This window comes from Pleurodeles waltl, chromosome 3_1, assembly GCF_031143425.1.
Source record: "Pleurodeles waltl isolate 20211129_DDA chromosome 3_1, aPleWal1.hap1.20221129, whole genome shotgun sequence".
NCBI classification, from domain to species: Eukaryota; Metazoa; Chordata; class Amphibia; order Caudata; family Salamandridae; genus Pleurodeles; species Pleurodeles waltl.
In genome coordinates, this window is record NC_090440.1 from 552,012,376 (window position 1) to 552,036,777 (window position 24,402).

The following is a 24,402-nucleotide window of genomic DNA, read 5'->3' on the forward strand; positions in this document are numbered from 1 at the left end:
TAATAAATTTGACCACATCTCCCCAGCCCTGAAGAACCTGAAATGGCTCTCGATTGAGGCCCGCTGTCTGTTCCGCACTGCCTGCCTGACACACAAAGCCCTTCACACTGGGAAACCTGAATACCTCGCCAACAAGCTAGTGAAAGCTGGTCAAACTAGATCTCTGAGAAGCACAAGCTCTCTCCTCCTCCTTCCGAAACCCAACAAGCAAAAAACTTGATCATGCTCCTTCTCTAACAACGCTCCGAGAATATGGAACTCCTTACCCATCCACATCAGATCTAACACCTCCCACCTGACCTTTAAGAAACTACTGAAAGAATTCCTCCTAAACCACCACTCTCATTAATAAGGGTCTCTCCCTCTCCACCCCACCTTCCCCGAACTGCCACCCTTCTATTCTTGAGAACCCACTTGCACCCCCATTGTACAAAATGACTCTTGACTTGTGTGTCTCTTATGTTTATTCTTATGTTTATTTCCTGTTCTGCTGTAAAGCGCTCTGTTACCCTCTCGGTCTTGCTAGCGCTATAGAAAACTCTTATAAATAAAATAAAATAAAATAAATGCTGCTGTGTACATTTAGGGCCATGTCTGGCGTTGTTTATATGTAAACATTCATCTCCTTTACAAGGCTGACAATGAGAGGTGCCTGCGTGCTACTGTTCTGGTTTTATGCTTTACATCTGTACTGTTAGCCAATGATGCAGCTAATATTAGCGACTTCAGTAAATCTCGCTTTTGTTCTCTGAAAGGAGCTGGCTGTCCTGGAGAATAGCTGAGATCCTAATCGTTCTGAAACGCATTGGGTGGTTGACGTGAACCTGCTCTCTTGTTACTAAAATTGATTGAATCACTGGGTATGATACCACCCAAAGGTTAGGTTAAGTACAGATAACTATGTTTTATCACCCCCTAGGCAGGGGTGTATCAACAATAGGGCAGCAGGTAAAGTGGTGCCAGAGCCCAGAGGCTTGAAGGTGCCCACTGAACACCATTTCTGTGCCTTGGTACCCATCTAGCATTCCAGGGCCCAACCTCCTTAAGTGGAGTTAGTGGACCTTCTAAAGTCAAATGCAGTTTTATTATCCAGGCCTTCATATGATTTATGGAGCATTTTGTAAACACCGAGGCTCTGCTGCATCAATAATATATGCACATGATGTGTATTGCATAGTCATATTATGGATTTAGTGCCAATGGTTAGGCAGAATTATTATGCTTTTGTTTAGACAAGCTCTGCGCGTAGCATTTGGGTGTTTAATTCTTTCTTCGCCATTACTACAATAAATTATGTTCTCTAACCTTCTCCTTGCTTGCATATAATTAAGAACAAAACAGCAGAAACGCTGAGGAACCGTCTTTTATCTCCCATCTGTCTCTAATGTCCCCTTCTTCTGCTCTCCCTTCAACAAACCATTCCCCTTTTTTAACTTGCCTGTAAAAAGAATGATCTTTTGGCAAAGTACAAATAATATATTTTATGATGTTCAATTAAACTAAGTTTCAAGGTACACCAGCTTATTAGGAAGCAACCATGCCGTTGTATTAAAACTGTATGCAATGGTTAATTATTTTTAAATTTATAATTTTCATTGCAAACATATGGCCACATGTATGGGTAGCAAGCAGCATGTTTTCTTTTTTTATCTATTTCTTTCTTTTTGTTTTAATGGCATAACCTTGGATTTAAAAAATAGACCATCACATAAACTTACCAACCCCAGGTCTAGAGGCATTGCCAATGCTTGTTTAGTATTGGTTTTCAGGTTTTTCACAGAATCGCACTATTATCAAATATTCCATCCAGTCCCAGCAATGTTGCCTGCATCATGGAATACTCTAAATAGGAAAATACCTTGGGAACTTCAGAGAAGAGATACACGTTTTTAGTATCAATTCTTTTTAAACTGCAATAGTACATGAATAGCTTAATGAGTTGCTCAAGCCTTGGTTGACACAGTCCTCAGCTTAGTCTTTGTGCATGGACTGATATGGATTTGCGCACTGAAGAGTAAGCAGGTCCAGGGAACCACTGCCTGCTCTCACCAACATTTTTCAAGATGGAAAAACTTTTTTCAATGTAACCCATTACCTTTAAGAAACTCTGGCAGCTTTTAAAAAAAATCCATTTTGAAATACTTTTACAAGTATAGTGGTCTGCTGTCTCTCGCAGGTCCCCCTCCCTGTGAATGGAGACAATTAAAGGCAGTCCAAATTTGCAATCGGACTCATCAATAATAAGCACGTTTTTCTGCGACTCCAACTAATTACCTATTTTGCAGACTGACCTATTAGTACATAGGTCGGTTTCCAAAATAAATGACGTGTCTTATCGTTGTTAAGGCATTCGTGGTAAAATCATTAGTAGTAGCAACGAGGTCGGTGTTCCGACCTCGTTGTTAAGGCAGTAGTTGTTTTTGCAGTCGTTGTTTCGTCGTACAGTCCTTAAAACGTGACTGCACAATTTAAGACTACTTTTTGCAACCGGAACAATAGTACATTTGGCCCTTACTGCAATATTTGTAACATGGGACTAAGTGGCGAAGATAGGAGGACATATGTAAGTTCTATGCTGAGGATATTATAAGAGGTACTCAGGAACAGTACACCTAAGTGCATTGTGTTAGGGAAAGCCTACCAATCCACCCTTGACATTGCTTCGGTATTGACATGACCCATCTATATAAACATGCGCATTGGTATAAACACACCCATTGGTGTACTGTTTTTAACGAGAAATAAGGAGCTAAAGGTTGTGATGGACGCTATTTGTTTTTAGGGGTGGATTTTAATGTTGCTACCTTACAGCAAATGGCAGAGGAACACGTAGGCATCTCTTTGTGGCACCTTTAGAGTTATGGTTTAGAAAACCTTGGGATGTCAACATACGCCTACTCACTGGAGATCTCTGATGATGTCTGAACTTCCAAAGAGTTGGCTGCTGATAGGCTTCCCAGGCAAATAATTTTGAAAGCTTGTAACTAAAAATACACCTCACATAAGCACATATCGATCGTTCTTGCTTTTCAAAGTATATGTGACACCGCCATCCATGAGGTACTTTCTCATCCGAGAGAAAGGGAACTGTAAGGTTCGAGCAAGGATTTCAACGTGTTGTTTTAATGAAAAAGAAAGTCTGTTCTCAAAAAGGCTAGAAGTGAGAGAATTCTGGGTAAGGATAATTCATGGGATCAATTAAAGTGACCCCCTCTGACGTTCTGCTTTCTCAAAAGAATGATATGACATGCTTTCTAAGGTTGTTTGTGCTTCCTGGCATGTCTGTTCCAAAATATGAATGAAGAGTTACTATGACAGAAAGTCATAACATGGCTGTGCCTTTTGTCTTCCCCACCAATAACATTTGAAAACTCTTGTCACTGGGGATCTTTCTTCACCGAGGCTACAATGGAAATAGAAAACACATCTCATTTGGTTTTGGAGGCCATTTCTGCAGGTATGTGTAAACGTCTTGGGTGCACGTAGGCTGATGGAACATCTGGTGCCACAGGCAAGACTTGCCACTGAGAAGAGGTATTGGGTGGGAAGTAATGATGTGGTGAGTTCGGTTCCAAAACCTCCCAAGGACAACTCCCACAACACTCAAAATAACAATTACTAAGGTGGTGTTCCTCACCAAACATACAACAAAAACCATGAGCCATAACCACGAGCGAGAGAATGCCCAAATAGTCTCTTGTAGCTTCCTTCAACCTGCGATGTCTCGATGGAAGGATCAAGTTAGCGGACAGCCAGAGGTCAGTGAAGCCTATTGGGCTCTGGCTATAAAAGGTGCATTTAGCATTTAAAATACAGCGCTTCAAACACTCGTACGCCTTCTATTCAAAACAAAAACTGTAGCAGAAGTGAAATCCAGGACAAGTTGACTTGTGGGGGATGCCAGGTTTTAATAAAATGTGTTCTGTTCTGTTTCCTGTGATTTAGAGCTTCAGGGAAGTGTTTTCTTAGTCTCTCTGCTTTACCTTTGCATCGTGCTACCCATGACAGTTTTACACTCAGGTGGTCATTCAAACCCTGACGGTCTCCGCGTTGGTGGTCTTCACCGCCAATGGACCGCCAGATTACAAGTGTTGTTGTTTGGCTATGCCAAACTGCCTCTTACCCGTTCCTACCACCAGGGTCGGATGAGTATCTCCGACCTGGCGGTCCACCCAATACTGCCAGCGGTATCACAAGTCCCCTTTCGGCCAGGGACTTCGTGGCGGTAGCACCACCACGTAATCTCTGGTAGAGAACTCCCCGAGACCCCCACCATCTACTCAAGAGCCCCCACTATCCCTTCCATTACAACATTCCCACCCCCCCACCATCCCGAACCCCCCAGTGACCCCCCACTCCCAGTAGTGAACCCCTGATCCCCGTACTTACCCCCACCCCTGCATACATGCACGCACCCACAGACGTGCACACATGCAACACCCCCCCAAATACACACATAGACGCTCACACGCACAACACCTCCACTCACACACGCACTCAGTACATTCACCTCCATTGACACGCATACACACTCCATCCCCCACCCCCTCCTTTTCTCAACATACACACACACACAACCCCCACCCGTCTACATGCATGCACACACGCACCCTGACCAAGCATTCACATTCACCCACGCATGCATCACCATCACCACATTTACACACAGGCACACACGCATGCACAAACATTCCCCTCCCACCCCCCATTCATTACAAGCATACACACACTCATACAAATCCATTCACATACCCCACTCCCCTCCCCTTGCAGAGGACACTTACCTTGTCCGACGAGGTATTCCTCCCTGAGGGGATGGGGCCCGGCGCTCCCACCGCTGGCAGCGCCCCGCCATCAGGACATCACCAGGCCGTATTATAGGTTGTAATATGGCAGGCGGTGTCCTACTGGCAGGGCGGGGCCGGTGGTGGAACCTCCCCTGCGCCTCCGACCGCCAGCACGACTACTGGAGGATTTCCACCCAAATTGTGGCGGAAATCCTTTAGTACTCGTAATATGGCAGTCTTCTGGCACCCGCAACTTCGGCAGTTTAAGGAAAAGACCGCCGAAGTCGGAATGACCACCTCAGTCATGAAGGAAACTCTTTTGCACAGATTCAGTTTCATGTAAACAAACAGCCACCAGTTTGTGATATCTTGTCTCATCTTATAGTTGTGCCACACAACCCATTTTATCTGCTCCAACAATCCTTATCTTTTGACCCCATTCTAGAATGTAGGCCCACTGTTGGAGTTTCTACTCCACATCACATCCTGTGCATCTCAGAAACATTCAGACGCCTGTTTCTGTTCAACACATAAGCTGACACAATATCAACACAAACTACATACTTGTCATTTTACCCTTAGTAGGAGGATGTCGCCCTCCCTGGACTCATCTTCACCCTACAAGCAAATAAAATGCCCAGTAGACTTTACTGAACTCAGCCACCCTCAAAACCTTCCTCCTCCTGCTCCGGACAATGTTTCATCACCACTCATCCACTTCGGTAGTACCCTCTGTGGAGTCTCGAAAGGTGTAGACCATGGGTCTTCAAGCTGGAGGGTGGGTACCTGTAGGGGGGCCTCAAATTATCCCGGTGGGGGCCAGGCTCAGGCCAAAAGATGCATTATGCTGATAACAGTGCTTTGTTTTAAGCTGAAAAAATTATCAGCACCTAACTGCTCTGTAATAGCCCATCACTAACATGTTTTGCCATTTATATTCAAGCTGGGAGTGTTTATCACAGGGGAAGGGACTTGAAATACTATTCAAAACCCCTTACCCTAATAATCACACTATGGATACTTTTACACTTTAGTAATGCCTGCCTGACCAGAATAGTATTTTTGGCATTGTGTATGAGATTGCATCTTTAAAATAGGAAAATAACTTAACTGTTATGTTTAAATAATTCTAGACATATTTAAACATAGCCAGTTTAATAAAATAATTGTGAAAAATTTAGAAGGGACCCTGATTTTTTTATTTAAAAAAAAAAAGTTTGAATACCACTGGTGTAAACATATCCGTGCATTTAAGTAGTAGTAACTACACACAGTCTTCTACCTGACAATAATTTATAACCTTCTTAACACCTCCGTTTCTTTAAACAAGAAATCTGGTTTGTAAAAGATTCATTCTGGCTAACTTGACCTCTCTACTGTCCTGATCTGTCAGCAGGTTAACTCGCCTGGTTCTTGGAAAAATAGCACCGGGAGAACATTTTTCGCTGGGATGTTTTTTTCATGCAAGCTTCCTTCTTTCTAACATGTGTTCATGTGATCGTTGCTATGGATTCCGTGCTTTGCTGCTGCTTTCGGCAGGATAAAAATACCCCTGTGCTTGTTAGCTATTGAAAACGCTTTTCTACATTGTGTCCTTGTTGTCTTCAATATTATTTGGTCTACTTAAAAGTCTATTAATCTTGGGTTTCGGAGTAGCGTGCCAAGCGCCCAAAAGCGCTTTAATGCCGCGTCAGGATCATAAGCACTATATAAATAACTTTACAGTTGCTTAAAACGATCTGTCTGGTGAAAGTTGTAATGCAATGTTGGCATCTAGCTTTGTCTCCTGTAGGCTTTTTCCCTCTGCCTGCGACTAGCAGTGCATTTTAGGTTGTGTTCTGCGTTGTTGTGCGCGTTTCTCCCAAGATGTTCATCTTCTTCAGATTCAGACCTGGGCATGCGCAATGTGCTTTTCCCCTGGTGAAAATTTTTGAAGTTGCCTCTTCATGCCCTTCTCTAAGTGACCTGGTTGATCATCTGCGCAAATGGAGTTACTATTCAATTTGCAGACTCTAGAGTCCTCCTGAACATCTTGGGGGATAATTCACAGTTTCTGGCTTCTACAGGGTAGGACTCGCCTATATGGCAATCAGGCAGTGACTGATGGACTGGTCTGACAGGACTGTGTGAGGGCTGATTTCTTAGCAGTTGTGGGCCGATTTTATGGCCAAGTGAGCCAGTTTTTTAACCGTTGATTTCCCTGATATTACCACTTTTTTAGCTGTCTGCTTCGCTAATGAGGGCCACTTTTATTTTGGCGTCTGACTCTGATTTTGAAAACTTGTAAAATCACACATTCCCTCTTTCCACAGTTTTTCCTGCAGGTACAGCACAGGGGGAGTTGGTGCAGTGAAAACCATAGTTCCAAGGGCTATTTGTACCCAATATTTTAGGTACTGCCTGCACGCGCGTACGCGTGCTGCTTGCAAAATCTATTGTGAATTTTTAAAAAAACTTAAAAGGGGCTTAGGACCACCTCCTTACTTACCTGAACTTAACATTGGCTTATTCCAAAGTCGCCTGAATGTCCTTGCTTCTGATTGGCCAGTACCTCATTTGCTTTCACTTCCTGCTCTCTGCTGCTCGCTGCTTTATCATCTTGCCATGGTGTTGTCTTAGCAACGAGTACTCCTTCCTGTCACTGCCATTGGCTAATGGTCCGTGTCCCTCCACTGACCATATGCTTTCAAAGGTAATTTTTTGTTTAGTTCCACAGTGTATGGGGCTGCATGAAGTACATCCTGGAGGTGCCACCTGTTTGTTAGTTCCACCTCCCACAGCTGCATTGTTGGAGATGGTGAGACCTGCGCACCGTAACCAGTTAGTGTGTTCACGGGGAATCTTTGCCGGTGGGCTTGTGTTCCTGAGACACAGTGTGTTCTTCGGGTGGTCACGGCGGGAAGACCAGCCTTCTTCCCTTAGCCGCTGAGGCTGGACACTGACCGCCCCACCATCATTCCTGTGCCTTTTGACCAAGGCTGCGTGCACCAATGAGACTTTCTTATGTTGGGAGACTGCCGATGCTGCTGGGCGACGAGTGCTGGATGATGGTTAGTGTGTTGCGGGGCTCTCCTTGCCCTACTGCGCAATTAATAAGGCCGTCTAGAGCTTTTACATGTCTGCCACTTCAGCTGAACCTCAGTGAGGTTTCCCAGGATGTTTATTTGGGGGAGAGGTGGGTTTCTTTCACGCTGGACAGCCAACTTCGTTGACACGCTGATGTTTGCATTTCCAGGCACCCCAAACAGTTTTTTAGGGTCGAGCCTGCGTTGCATGCGCTCGCGCATGCGTATCGCAGCGAGACGCTTTAGTATATAGAAAAGGGCTCGGAGCCCTGTCAACTTCACGTCAGTGTTTTTTATTGGTTTTGGGCTTGCTTAATAAAATCTGCTTGCTTTCATTAGTCGAAGGCACGCATACGTCATGCCTTTTCCGGTGGCTAGCCCTCCTCGAGTGCAGCGACCAAGTACAGAAATCATGCGAGGCTCGCTGTTTTCCATTGGGCTCGTGGACTTCTTTTTCTCTAATTTACGAGCGCGATTTCGCTTGGCAGAAGTCGAGCGCTTTACATAGTTAATTTCACTTTTTCGGGTTACGTACATAAATGCACTTTTGCCCGATAGGTGAAAAGTCGGGTTAGGAGTTTACAACGCGATCAGCTCTAACATGAGCAAAAGCGAGACCCATTGCATTGTAAATGCTTGTTGAAAGTTATTACCAGGTTTAAGCTGGGGAAATTGTTCTTCTTATTCGGCGGAATGAAAGACTACGTTCATTTTTAGGATGCTGTATAACTGTACAAACGCTGGTTTGGTATTTGACCCCCGGTGATGAACCTTCTTAGTCTTGTATATAATGAATGATAGATGTAGGGTGGGCTCTGTTCATGCTTTCCTGCACATCACATTCTGTCTGGTAGCTTTAGAAGAGCACATGCACCTTGTTTGCTTTGGAATTTAGTAACGCGGCAGAGGCCTTTGGTGGAGAGGTTTTTTTGGGTTCAGTAGCAGCAGGCACAGTAAATGCGTTTATTTAGGGTTAACTAAATGAGGCGTACTAATGTGTAAAGTACTGAAAAGCTCACGCTAAACACAATATATCCAGTAACCACCTTTGGTGTGTGGCCGATTTAACAAAAAAGCATAACATGCATGTTGATAACTGCTTTCCTAGCAGATGCACTATAAGCCTAATCCATTTCTTGAACAATACAGTCGGGATATGTTGCAACCTAACCAAACTACCATGTAAACAGGTAATGTAATGACCGGCCACAGATGGTTGGCAGAAACACTTCTATCCCACATAATAAAGAGACTGGGCCAATTAGAACCCATCCAACCACTCTTCTGCCACAGACAGATGAAAAGAAGTCCGTGCCACTTGATGGCGATGTCACTAGGCACACTACAAATAGATTCCTAATGCATTTGTTGTTTATTTCTTGCGACCGACAACTCTCAACCCTCAATGCCTGCTTGGTAGCCTGCTCCTTCCTTACTGCAAGACTTATGCAACCCTCCGTGCCTTGATGACAAACCCTGTGTGATGGGTACTTTCACTCCTGGAAACATACTGCATATAAGAAGCAGTAAGTACCATCTCGAAAACTACTGAATTAGGTAATATTTTTTTACAAGTTACCGATTTCTTTTTTCCCTTCTTTCTACACATTTATTTCTATTGAAAATATAACAAATGTTTGGGGAAGAGCAGAAGAAGAGGCAGAGTTCTGGAAGGCCTCGCTTAAATGAGTACTTAGTTATCTTGTCGCTAGAAATAAGAGTGCTTAACATTAGCTGCTGCTGTTGTCACAAAACCACTGATCATGTATACCCTAGTTTGTCTATGTACTGGTGAGGCATGTTATTAACAAACTGAATTTGATACCTGAGTACATAAATGGCTAATTTGTCATCCAATTTACATTTAAAACAAGCAGTGGCAAAGCCAATAGGTTTCACCTTTGTTTTTTCTTTTGCATTCTATCTCACTATCTAACAGAATTATAAATATTAGAAAAATGTTATAATAATGTTTATTTTAAATTTGATAAACCATTAATAGTTGTTATGTTGTGCTGTACGTTAAATTAATAAACAACATAAACAATTATTAACATTTTATCAAATATAAAACGAACATTATTTTAACATTTTTCTAATACTTTTAATCCAGTTAGATAGCAAGATAGAGTGCAAAAGAAAACAAAGGCGCAACCTATTGGCTTTGCCAATGCTTGTTAAATTTACTGCATGACTCAGAAAGAGCCTAGAACTTGTTCTGTTAAATGTATTTGATGTAGCACCATTCTGTTAGACTCAAACATGCTTGCAACACAAATTGTCTCAAAAGTGATGATTTTCAGGGAAATGTAATAAAGTGAAAAAAACTCACGTACTCTGCAAATTTTTCCACAGCCCCCCTTAAGAATCCATGACCTTGGCTGTGTCCCTCTGGCCACCTTTGCCAGTTTTTCACACCGCACGCTCAGCTACTTAGTTTTCAGACTGTCTCTAGCGGGGCGAGGGGTGGTGTATGAGAAGGTGCCCCGGCGCGGTCCATATCTCTGAGCTGGAACCGTTACCCTTCCAAGGCCGCTCGTCCTCCAGTGCGCGCTATCATCAGTCGCCAGGCATCCTTGCCAAGGTCTCCACATGAGACATCCTCTGCTCAGAGCGGCGGTGGGATAGAGAGGCTTCAATGTTGTTTTTTGCCTGAATTCTTCCTGAAGTTGTATTTGTTAGCTGTAAAAACATACAAAACGCCAAGCTCCGCCTGCCCTTTCCGAGGAATGCGATGGACAGAACTTAAGAATCCGATTCTTATCACGTGAGTTCCCCTTTCAGCTGAATCAGCTCACGCAGGCAGACTTGCCCCAGCCCTAACGACCATTAACATAGCTAACAATGACTGACTACCCCTCCCGCCAGTTTTCCAGATGCCCATGAGTGACTCACTCAACCCACCCTAGCAGACTTCCACAGACACTGGCCTGATATGTGACTAGGTCACTCAGCCCCAGCTTTCTAGAAGCTATCATCTAGCTATGATTTTCTAGGTCTGCCCTGAATGTCCAGCTGTCTCATTTACCTATTGGTAAAAATGCATGAAAATACATCAGCCCAGATGAGTGTTTCTCTTTTACCTCATGCTGTTGGCATGTCCACAGTACTTCTCCTGTGGAGTACTTGTATTGCAGTACACGAGGGGCTATTTTATATCTCAAAATTATACAAAACCATCACAAGGTCCATGATTGATCTCAGAGATGTGTTGCACCTAGAAATCAACTTTTTTTGTTTTTCACTGTACTAGGCTATTTTTAATGTTTAACGGTCTGATTTAGTTGTTGGCCGTGTTACCACCAAGCTGTGTCGGCAGTGGGTCCAAGAAGACTGTTAAGGCGGCTGTGTTCGGCCCGCCGTATTTAGATGTTACAGTCCTGCAGGCGTACTGACGGCGGTTCGCTGACCACTAAAGACAGGTGCACTACACAATACAGAATACATCTACACATTTATCCATTGCCAGTCCGACACAATACAACCAGTACATACCGAAAACACACATCCATGCCACAACATATACCCACCATTAACATTGCAACCACAGATCACACAACCACACACTCAGCTACACAAATACACACACACACCCACACCTCACCCTGCCAATCACATCGCATACACAAATACACGTACTAACTCACACACAACTCGCAACATTACAGGTACAGGTCCTCTGGCAATGTGCACACATAGACACAGCTGACAGGTTTGAACGTACCATCATTGTGGTGCCAGCATTCATTTGCCAATGAATACTGGCACCATAATGACAGTTGTGGGTATATGTGCGATATGTGTTATGTGCCCATGTGTTCCCACCCCGGTCTGATCCACTTGTGTCCTGACATATGCATGTCACAGTGATTTTAAAAAATTACTGTGACATATCTATGCCTTCCGTGGTCCCCACCTCCTACGCAGTGCCCACCAAAAGTACCCTGGCAATGCACCATCCCTACCTTGTAGTCCATCAAGTAGGGGGGGCGGGTATGTTTTCTCCATGGGTCAGTGGCAGCAGCGACTGCAGATGTTATCCAGTCAAAGACGTGGGGAGGTAGTGGTAAAAAAGTGAGTTTTTACCCCCTTCATCCCAAACTCACAACTGAGGAGTAGCGTTCGGACCTCAACTTTTTCCTTGGTGGTAAGGCACATCTAAATCTGCCCGGCAGGAAAGCTGGCTGTGGTCTCGTCCAGCATCCCCTTTTAATTTTCCCGCCGTCGATGCAGCTTATGTTTCTGGAAGGAGACGGTGGCTCGAATGCGGTCTTTCATATATGGGACTTCTAGCATCTAAATACGGCGGAAGGACCGTTGCGGCGGCTGGTGGGTTTACAGTCCAAAAGTAGATGGTGGGACCGTTACCGCCAACATCTAAATCAGGCCCTTAGTCTGGTTTGAAAATGCAAGCCGGGTCTACGGGTTTTATCAAAGCCTATTGTCTTTAGCGTAAATGAAGAGGTCTTTATTGCATATTTGTAGTAACTGATATGAACTTTTGGATTATGAGTTCATGTTTTTATGGTCTCTGCAGAGCTGACTGGGGCCAGAATCCTCATCATAATTGTTTTTGGGTCAACTCAGAATACTAAAACACTGTCTTCGTCTATTTGGCAGCCATGATAGCCAGGATAGGCCTAGAGATGAAACAGTCGTTCTTCACTACACCTTCACCCTCAAACCTAACTTCAAGGCTACCTCTGGGTTTCACTTCTATTGTCTATGTTATTCCCATGTCACTGGAAATTCCATCCCATCATTCATAGCAAAAGACTAGAAAGGCCAAACTTGTCTCCTTCACTGCTTCTTCCTTTTCTTCAAGCCTTCTTTTAAAATCTTCACACACTGTCTCCTTTCATTCTTTGGAAGGAATTCTCTCTTGACACAGCATCTCTGGCAGACTACGGTTGTGTTACTCAGCTCCCCTGTCTGTATAATATTCGTGAGGAAGGCACTGTTTTTCATCGTTAATGTTTTATACAGACCAGTGACATCGTAGAAACCGCCAGTCTGGATTCATACCTGGGCCTTGCACAGAGATTACTTTGGTTGGCACATCAAAATACCCCCCAAACATTTATAGAATGCCTTTTCATTACGGTACCATATATAATCCTGCTTATATGCTGTTAATTAATTGGCAAATAAAATGTTTTTTGTTGATTGATGTTAGCTGGGGCATCCTTGCGTGGTTCCCCCCCTAACTTTTTGCCTTCTGTTTTTGCTGACATCTTTTTTACTGGCCTTAGGACTCTGCGCACTTTACCAATGCTTAAGTGTTTATGCGCTTTCCCTAAAACATGGTCACTTTAGCTTATACACCAATTGGCATATTTAATTTAGTTGTAAGTCCCTAGTATATTGGCACTACATGTGCCCATGGCCTGTAAATTAAATGCTACTACTGGGCCTATGGCACTGGTTTTTCCACCCGTGTAACCCTTTAAACATGTTTCAGGCCTGCCTTTCCAGAGCCTGTGTGTTCAGTTTAAGCTGACATTTCGACCTCGCATGATAAACCTTTTGCCAGGCCCAAACCTTCCTTTTTAGTACATATAAGTGACCCATAAGGTAAACCTTGGACAGCCCAGAGGGCAGGGTGCAATCTATTTATAAAGTATGGCATGCACTTTTACGTTTTACATGTCCTGGTCATAAAAAACACTTAACAGTGTTTTTTTACTACTGCAAGGACTATCACCCCCATAGGATATGTGTAATTTCCAAATGGGAAGAGATAACCAGTTTGTGTTTGGCGTCTCTGGGAGTCCTCATTTAAAATTCTAACTTATGGTGAAGTCGGAGTTTAAATTACAATTCTGAAAATGACATTTTTAGAAAGTTGGCATTTTCTTGCCTTAGCCATTTGGTGCCTGCAGCCTGCCTCTGGGTATCATATGACTGGGTGTTGGTGACAATTGGGCTTTGTGTATTACTCCTAGACATCCACACACAATAGGAGTTTTTGTGTGACAGGATGGGGCATCACTGGTAGGATGGGAGGGAGGAGCTGGGCACAGCCCCAGTTACACTTCAATAGGTGGTGCCCCTCTGCTGGACTGCTGCTCTAAAGGAATTGTTGCCTGGCTGTGCTGACCTGCTGTCTACTGCCTTCTTGCCTGCGAAATAAGAACTGGGCATGTGACTTAATCTTGAACCCAGGACCCCAGAGTGACTAAAAGGACTAGTCTGTTGGCCTTCTGATCTGAGCCTCAGGGACATAAAAGGTTTCCCAACCAGCTCCTGGACCCAGCTGCAGCGAGTTTGGACCTGTGGTATGGGTCAGCGGGCTCCTAAATCAAGCTAGTAATCCAGTTTCTAACAATTAACAGCATGTTAATGGCTTTATAAAATCAAGCATCTCTAACTGTTGTGATGAAGGTGTCCATAAATTGTTTGTCGAGACCAGAAGATGTCAACCAGAAGTTGATAATTAATCAGTTGTAATGTGATAAGCCCCATGACTGCCATTGGAAATTCAATAAAGTCCTGTAAAAAGAAGGTTTGTCTAATTAGATTGAACTAAATCTTGTTAAATAACAAAGTTAGTTTTAACATTTTTTTGTGGACACTGGTCATACACTGAATTTTTCATGAGTCTTCTATTTGTTTATTTTTATGTTCACAAACGTTTTTGCAAAAAACTCCAAAGCTTTTTTAAAATGTTTTTTTTAAAAGGGCCTCAAATTTGTAGAGAAGAATTCTTTGCTTCTTCAAACTCCCATAATTAAATCCCATACTGACAATGCCTATGTTTACTGACATGCAAGTGTCAAAATATTTGGGGGGCAGTGAGTCTGTTCTATAAATTGGTGAAGAGATTTGAATTAAAATGAATGACTACGAATGCCAAGGCTTTGTCGGAAGCAGAATACATTTGTTCAAATCCCCTCTCAAATGGACTCTCGCAAAGAAACAAGACTGGTGTCTTTGGGGCAGCAGCACTTTTGCTTTGTAGGCAACTGAGTCACTCCTACACTCAATGGGAGATGTCGGCCTATCCCTACTTGCTCACTATCAGTACCTCACCAAAGCCCAACCTGTAAAGGTGATTTCTGGCAGCCATGCATAGACTCTGAAGATCCCTCAGGGAAATCGTGGTGGAAACAAGTCTTACCCTTTTCTCTCTCCACATATAGGTCTCTTACACACACACACATAGGCAAGAAAAGAGATGCAGAACAGTTTTCAATACATTTATTGAAAGGACTGCAGTCTACGATAAAATGCATGAGCTGCAATGATTAGGATAATGAGGAACAACAAAATCATGTTTGTAAAAATTAGACATGTGAATATAAACAACCCCAACATATCGTCATAATAGGAGTATACGGTTCCCACCTAAAAACCTAATCTTTAGCCCCTAAGTGAGAGCATGGCGATGTAAGCCGAATATGTCCTTACAGTGTCCATGAGAAGCACACCCCACCCTGTTACCCTGGTACAAGGTCAGGCCGCCAGTCCCCAGATCAGGATCCATGGAGACACAGAGGCTGAGGTCTTCCCGAAAACCGGCATATAGCATGGATGGAAATTCTGGCTGGAATCCCCCTCTAATGCTCTTTGTCCTACAAAATGTTTTTATACTGGACATGTTTATGTTCCTGCACAGAAGTCTGACGTGGCTATGTACCTAAGTGCTGGACTGTTTACGCAGTCTTGGGGCCAACAGTACAAAATATTATTCTGTGTGCCTCACATTTTGTTCTTGTGATTCCATTAAAAAGAACGTGATGCAAAGTATGTCATCCATAGCACTAATAATGACGCTTTCGCAAAATAACAGTTGATAATAAAATTAAAACAATGCCACTAAAAAAGCAATAATAAAATTAATAAAAATGAATACAAAGCATAATAACTGGGTAAAAGGGCACAGGCTGCAAGCCTAAACTCAGCTATCACTGTCCCCAAACAACTAACTAAAATGGACCCACGACACCCCAGTCTTTAGCCCTGCCCTATCAAGGATTCATTGTTCACCCATCACCTTCATCAAGTCTGCAAAGACCAGAAAAATTGCTAATCTGGCATGAATTCCCACAGTGACCAACACCATTCCAAACATATCTAGCTCTTGGATATGTGTATGTATGTTTGTGTATTTATCAAGTAGAAACCTAGCTTCAAAGTGCTGAAAGGGGAGTGGGGGCAAGTACTTATCTGTGCGATAACAATGCAGCTTACTTGTATGAGGAGCACTTTCTGTACATCACATTGTGTACCATCCACCCGAGGGGTGCTGTAGATCGTATTACTTACCGATTTAGGACCTGATGTATTAAAAGGTTTCACCCATTCTGTGTCTATGGGAAAATGCTTTGATACATAATGTTGTACATTCCCCCCATACACACACACACACTTGCATTATTCGTAGCTGGCACAAGCAGCCACTCCATTGTAGGGGTGACCGGGTAGATCAAAGCTGCTTGTTCCCGGGGAAAGTAAAAGGCCACGGAGTTGGGGGAACAGTGAAAAGCCTCAGGGCCGTAGATGGGGGCTGCATTCCTCTCCCTTTCCACTGTCCTTTAGGCCCCACATGTGCACCCTGCTTGCCCTATAATGTATTTTAACATTATATGCCAGCACTATTATTGGGGAATCTGAAGCTCACCCTCCTCACCCCCACCCCAATCTTAATGACCAGGATACGCCCTGGTGAAGAGGGGGCTGTGAGTAGCAGTGCAGATTTACACATGATACTTACTTGATTATATCACCGTGAGCTGGGTATCAGTGGAGTTACCCCGAGTCTCTACGAGTGGATAAACAGTTAACTAAAATACCTTGCTAAAAAAAAAACACGACTTCCTAATTTTAGATGCACATATTCACATTCTGCACTGACAAGTCTTGTCAATACACATCTGGTGGCATGTATTACATAAAATAAAGTGTAAAAATAAAATGTTGAGGCTTAGCCAATGTTTTAGACGTATAGGAACTGTCCAATACTGCTAGGGTGACCAAAACTTGAGAACCAAAAAACCGGGATATTTTGCAAAAAATAGAAGAAGGACTCCATATTTACATCAACCTAGAAGTGCAGAATGATAGCACTCGTCAACACAGGAGCACAGAAGAGGCACTATGGAAAGAAATGAAATGTAGTTTTTAAAATCAGAATCATACCTGTTAATTAAATTGCTTACTTATAACAGCTGCTAACTAGCTGGTGAAAAACCTGGACTCTCCCAGCAAACCCGGGATGCCTGGTCACCCTAAATCCTGAGTCCCTGCACTTCTTTTATTTGAAAGGACGAGTACCTGCACTCCCCAGCACTTCTGTGACACATTTAATGGGAGGGTGCCGGCACTTCTCAAGCGCAAATGTACTCTCAATAGTGAGAACTTGAACTTCTATATTTCAATTTAAAGCACTAGGCTCTGCGTGTTCCATTTGCATCGGTTTAGTCTTGGGATCGTGGGTACCCATGAGGACACTACGATTGTGTCCTGGTCCGAGGGTGCAGTTTGTCTGGTGCTTACGCATGGAACGTGACGTGTGAGATGATGCACGCAGGGCTGTGTGAGAGAGCGTTGTGGGGAGAATGGTGAACTAACCATTGTTAATCCTCTGTAATCAGCGACACTTGGATATTGATCCAGCCCTCCTGACGCCGCGCTGGACACCCCTCCTCTAGCACTTCGAACAATCTTCCAGCATGCCTGTGAGTGCGGATAGGCTTTGGGATATGTTGCATCTAACTTGCTTTTCTCCATATCTTTTGTCGAGCTGTCATTAGGTATTTTCTACTAGCGATAGATGCCTGTGCTAAAGGGTTCTGTGGTATTCTGCTGTTTATATTTTCCAGGGTGTTTTTGTGCATGGGAATGTACTTCTGGAGTGTGTGCACTGCTCTGTCACTTTTCTGATGGCTCTGCAGTGTGCACACCTGAGAGGCCAGTCTCCTGAAGGGTTCTCAAGAAGGGTTACTAACAGGGTATTGTGTTGCCTTTTTAGGGTCGAGCCTGCATTGCATGCGCTCGCGCATGCGTATCACAGCGAGACGCTTTAGTGTTTAGAAAAGGGCTCGGAGTCCTGTTAACATCACGTCAGTGTTTTTTATTGGTTCGTGGGCTTGCCTAATAAAATCTGCTTGCTTTCATTAGTCGAAGGCACGCATACGTCATGCCTTTTCCGGTGGCTAGCCCTCCTCGAGCACAGCGACCAAGTACAGAAAACATGCGAGGCTCGCTGTTTTCCATTGGGCTCGTGGACTTCTTTTTCTCTAATTTACGAGCGCGATCTCGCTTGGCAGAAGTCGAGCGCTTTACATAGTTAATTTCACGTTTTCGGGTTATGTACATGAATGCACTTTTGCCCGATAGGTGAAAAGTCGGGTTAGGAGTTTACAACACGATCAGCTCTAACATGAGCAAACACGAGACCCGTTGCATTGCAAATGCATGTTGTTAGCATGTACCTGTGGGCTGTACAACACCGCAATGCGCTTTTGCTTCTCTTGGTGATGCAGGTGCCACCAACCACCGTGGAAACCTTCTTTCTAGCCTGACAAGCCTCTGGCACCCACCATTCATGAGTGGCAGCTATTGTGGTTTCCGGGTGGAGTCACTGCCACAGAAGGATTTCAATTTTCGGACATGGTGCCACAAGCCACAGTGTGTTATTTAATGTCGCCTTTATTTGGTTAAAATATTAGATTCAATTCACGACGTTGTTGTCATTGACTGTCCTGTGATCATTGTATATATCACGTGATCAAGGCATTTTTTTACCCTGAAACACGTTGGTTTGCTGATGACCCTTTGCACTGAAATATATATCACGTGATCAAGGCGTTTTTATACTGAAACGCGTTGGTTTGCTGATGACCCTTTGCACTGAAATAAACTCGATTACTTGAATACTCTCCTGTCCTGTCATCCTGGAGTGCGCGCCGCTGGCCGGTATTGTGTGTGGTATTTTTGACATGCACCTCACCGGAAAGTGCACCGGAATCGGACGGTCCCGTCCGTGAGGACCAGTGACTATGATATATATATATATATATATATATACCCTCCACTTTTGAAAAAGTGCTAACATGTAGCCCATATCCCTTATAATTTTTAGAATAGGAGCACATGCAATCATGATTTTTTTTCTCTTTTGGGCATGCTGTGCAGCATTTTCCTAATACTATACAGCATCACCAAAAGGCATTAGCAAAGCCAAAAGATGAGACCTAGAGACTTTGCCAAAGCTTGTTATTCTAAGGTATACTTGGGTTGCAGACAGAGTTTGCATATTCCAATAGTTGACTCTGGAGCTGTTTGGGGGCCTCTACCGCATTTAGTTTTTCCTACCACACTGTTCCACCCACAGTCTTTTTCTTCAAGTCTCAACTGGAAAGTGGGGTGCAACTGTGAGTCTCAGTATAAGGAAAAACTGAAAACAAAGAGACATACGAGGAAGAGGCTTCCCCGCGTAACTACCTCTTTACTAGGTGGGGGTGCCCTTATAAGAAGTAATGGGCAGAAAAGGGGAAGAAGATTTCCCTAAACTTCAAACTGATTCTCTGTTTCCTCTCCTCCATAACCTAAAGCCTGACCCTCTTTAAGGGGCCTCCGGAATGCCTGGAGGAGCCCTGAAATTTACATTGGTATGTGGGGCCTCTCCAGCCTCCATCTTAGGTACCACTTGGATCCAGGAAATCAAAATGGGTTTCTGTGTAGACACAGACACACTCCACGCACAACCTCTGCACACAGTGGCTACATATGTGTCATCCATGCCCCACATGGATAGAGCAAAGGACTTGGTTGCAGGGGACTGACAGACCAATGTAAAAATACCTGCGAGACAAGTAAGTAAATCCCAGGCAGTGCACAGGTGTAAAGGTCTGCCCTGCTATTTCTGTTGTTGAAACACTGCCAGTTTTCAACAGCCCAATGAGCTGATGTTAGTCACGCTCAGTAAAAGGTTGGTGCACATGGTGGGCCTCTCCACACCACAGAGTCTTTCTCTGGGTCACAATCCATGCCTCAGAAAGTCCTAAGGGCACAAGCATGACTGTTTTGTGCACTGAGGGAAAAATCAAAAATCTACAAAACTTGCAATCGTAAAGTGAAGTCAGGGAAACATGATCTACAGACCCGTGTACAGTCATATCCATTCAAAAGAGTGGCCTGTTCTCACAATCAAGTAAACAGAAAATGAGGCCTAAAATGGTAGCTCCTTCCTATCGCCTCCCTCCCATCCATCAACCAAGTATGCCTTAGGAGAGGCACTGTCCATCGGACAGTGAGGGTCAGGGCCGGGAATGATCACTGGCTGCTAACAGGCCTTGTGCAGTGTGGCCAGGGCCTATTTGTGACAGAGGGCGCCGTTGTGTGCGTACCAGGTGCTGTCCCTATTACAGAGACTTCCAATACATCCAGGCAGGTTTGCATAAACCCATCCTCCTCCCTCCTTCTCAAGTGTGAGCTATAGATAGCAACAGTTGTAAAAGGGGACTGTGCTGTGCCAGACTGGCTGACTGATGTAGTTGATTTAAAAACCCTGCTTCGGCACCCACTCTCTGAATGACTCCAGCATTACTGCTGGAAACACCCTAATTTGCACCCTCTCCATGCACTGTTTATGACCTCACATATTACAACATTCATGGCATGTTCAGTGACGTCATTGATAGAGTTAAGGACGACAACTGGACTAGCGTTGATGACAACACTGCATGGTGGGGGTGTGGGTTATTGGTACCTTAGGGCATGAGGTATAGTTACTTCAGATAACATTTTCACCTAACTATAACATTACTTTAAACTTATTTTTTCAATGAAGTAAGTATGTATATAATTTATATATATCTTAAATAGAATAACCATGCATGGTAAAAGCTGCGTGCAAAGGCCGTATTTTGTAAGGTCATACAACCAGAGTATAGTTGGTTACCCGAAAACAAACGATCCTTAGTTAGATTACAGTGACTTCGACCTCCCATGATGTTGGGATCTGGAATAAGGATTGCTCTGTAATTGTTCACATGGTTCTGAGAGCAATAGGAAATAGCCACCAACTGGGAAAAGATATCCCTACCGTTAGTGATTGAAAGGTCGAGGAGACTTTGGGAGATTGCAGTTATGGAAATGCTAACCTATGTCCTGATGAATGAGAGGCATGTTTAGTGCAGTATAGAAGCCTTGGGTAGACCACCAGCAGAATGCAGAGCTTTCATGGTCCTGCCCCGGTATCCTGAGGCCAATGACGGACCTATAGAGCCTTTAGCAGCAATAGAATGTGTTGTAGAAGGTCTCTCACTTCAGGTGTAACTATGTAATGTGAAAAACAAGAAAAGGAGCTCCTTATTTCCAACTTGGGCAGGAGACTTTTAGGTCTCTGCAAGCACTATGTACTAGGAGCAAAGGCCCTCACTCACCATCCAGTGGCATGCTTCATCACTGGGCCGTGCTTCTCATCAGGCTGGCACCACAATGCCAGTCTGACGGGTCAACATGTTTCTCGCTCTATTAGTCTGAAGATCTGATGGTGATCCGTCAAGACCTAAAAAAAAATCCTAATTCTCACTAAGAAAGTAACAGTACTCACTGTCACAATCCTTAGTATAGTATTTGCAAAACAAACAGGGATCCTCCTAGATTCAGGAGATTGGGCCCCCTGTGAATAGCATGGGTGCTGATCGTTCAAGAAATATATTAGTTTGTGGTGCAAATGCAGCGGTCAGGTCCACCTCCCCCTGCTCCATGCTTTCCAGGGACTATTAGAGCAAGAAACATGATGACCAGACTTTTAGGGTAGGTACTGTAAGAATTATCCACACATGACCTCCCGTTTTGCAGGTGCCTAGAATTGAGGTCCAGGACACAAATTAGACCGAGTTGGACAGGAACTAGTTCATTATATCCAGCTTCCCCCATCTTTTTCTTCTGTTTTTGATCTTGACAGGAGTGCCATATTGCAATATTGGTCCGTCCTTTGGACTCCCCTAGTCAATTTTAACACTTTCTTTGGTTCCAATCCCACATTCTTGCATTCATCTCTGGCAAGTATATTGAAAAGATCTCCGGCAAAGAGCCCCCTCAAGGGGCCCGTCAGGCAATGCAGTGCCGACTTACAAGGAGCACGGCCCAATGATGAAGCATGTCACTGGATGGTGAGTGAGGGCCGTCGTTCCTAATACATAGTACATGCAGAGACCTAAACGTCTACTGCCCGAGTTGGTAGTAAGGAGCTCCTTTTCTTGGAGCTAGGCATTCTTTTGGTTTTCACATAAGGGAGAATGATGCACAGGACCATATAAATCTCCCCTATTGTTGACCCCCATTATTTCCTTTATTGTAACTATGTGATTCCATAAGACTGGTTACATAATATACAAGTTCACACTTTCTACCTTAATACATATATCTAGAGATTATAATTTGTGTATTCTCCTCTGGTCTTGGCGGGTAGGAGTTTAAAAAGGATGGTACTCGAGGTATATTTACACCATGTCATGTACTTTTGCAACACTGAGAGCATCAGGTGTTTATCAATTGACTATCAAAAGCAATACAAATGTTCTTGAACAAAAGCCCACCTGCTCCTGGAACTCCTAAACAATAGACTCTTTTTTAGGATCTTTAGCGGCCTTAAGGAAAATACCTGCTAGACTGACCTCATAAAATCCCCTTGAGACTTTCTGACCTTTGCACACCAAGGGCCTCATTATGAGTTTGGCAGAAGGGATTACTCCATCACAAACCCATCCGCCATATTACAAGTTCCATGGAATATAATGGAGCTTGTAATACAGCGGATGGGATATCCATCACATTTGTGATGGAGTAATCACCTCTGCCAAACTTGTAATGAGGCCCCAAGTGTCCTTCATCACTTAAGTCTTGTTGAAGCTGTCTCTCTCTCTTGCAGTGTTGGGGGCCCTAGACCCTCATGCTAATAGTAACACATGGACACCTATTTAGTGTTCGTACACCTGGCCCAGGGCACGTGCGCCAGACCCCTTTTATTAGCAAGGTCACCTGACTGGTGACACCTGTGATGGATGGGTGTGGGGTGAGTGTGGAAGCCAGCCCTCAGCAGAGTGGGTGGTGGAAACACTAGAATGTGTCCAGCAGGACACTACATCTCTCTCTCTCTCGCGCAAATTCCTGCCTTGGACTGAACCTGCGCACGCCTGTCGGTTCTCCCAGTGTCCTCCCAAATTGAAGAGTCTCCTCCACCCATGCGGGGCTCTCTCGCGCCCTTACTGGATTAAATTACAATAAAAATGTTAGATGCACCTTCGTCGCGTGTCTCCCACACTCTACAGGCACTCGCGCTAGTATCAGCCTTTGCATTTGTTGCTCAGCACTGCTTCAACGGGAATATAGAAGTGCAGGTACTCCCTATTCAGATAGCCTGTTCTCCTGAGAAGTGCCTATTCTTCCATTACATGTATTGCAGCAGTGTGGCACGTGAGGCCCACGCCTGCGGCCTCAGGGCTTGTCAAGCATGTGCAATTCGGGGGTCTCATCTCCTGCTGCCCCCTGGCATTAGGACTTCCGGCGCGGCCAGAATCGTTCCATGCGGAACGATCACGGCCGGTAAAAACACGATAAGTCCTTGTGAAAACCTTCTCCTCGTGACCTCGCAGAATCGGCCCTGGGCTGTGGGCTTCCTGCTCTGCGCTTCCCTTGCCTGTTGCCATGCCCATCACCTGATCTCTCTGACAACAGGGAAGCGTATCTGCGTGTCATGCCGGCTCCTCTGGGCTTCGGTCATCGCTGGTCCGTACGCACTTTTCGAGCGGTCTCCCAAGGGTGTGAAACTCAGGAACGGCAGAGGGCGGGACTAGGCTTCTTCGTCTGCGTGAACTGACTCTCCAGTTCTTTCCTGTGAACTGGTAACTCGAGAAAGGCCTGGTAATGTCACCACCAACTGGTTACACAGGATTACTACACACTTACTTTTTCACAGACCTGCGCTGTCAGTTCCATCTGTCCTGACTCGTTTATTTATTTATTACCTATCAATTTTTATAGAATAGGAACAAGGCCTTGAAAGACGCCAGAGCGTTCTACAGTGTAAATGAGCGTATGATGGGCAACAGTAAAGTACATAGACAATGATTACATATAGCAAACATGATCATATAATGAGGATATTTTAAAATGACAATGCTGTGACTAATAGTCTGACTGAAAAATTACAAAGACTTGGTTAAATAATTAAGTGCATATAACTAAGTTTAAGAATTTCCAGGAAGACATTCGTGCTAAAACCTGACATGCCCCTGCAACTTAAGTACGCAGACTGAGGGAGATATACATAACATACTTTTGACATACATCCCCAGACTCCCTCGCACAATGACATCCGCAAACTCGCTGTCATCAGCGACACTCCCACAGGTTTTTGTAATATTTAGTTGTAAGAGATTGTGCAAACAAATTAACACTTTGAATTTGAAGCTGTGCATATTATGTACATATGCATTTTGTTTCGATAATTTCCATTTGCTAATTTTATTACTTGAATTATTTTTCATGTTTTGTTTATTATTTTATTGTGTTCTCTGGTTTTTAGACTCTTCTAT

The 24,402-nt window shown here is 44.0% G+C and overlaps 1 protein-coding gene across 2 annotated transcripts in view; it reads left to right on the plus strand.

Annotated features, from left to right (window-relative positions):
• The window catches only part of CORO2B (coronin 2B), a 221,930-nt gene that overhangs the window by 77,642 nt on the left and 119,886 nt on the right, over positions 1-24,402 (plus strand). The window lies entirely within an intron of this gene.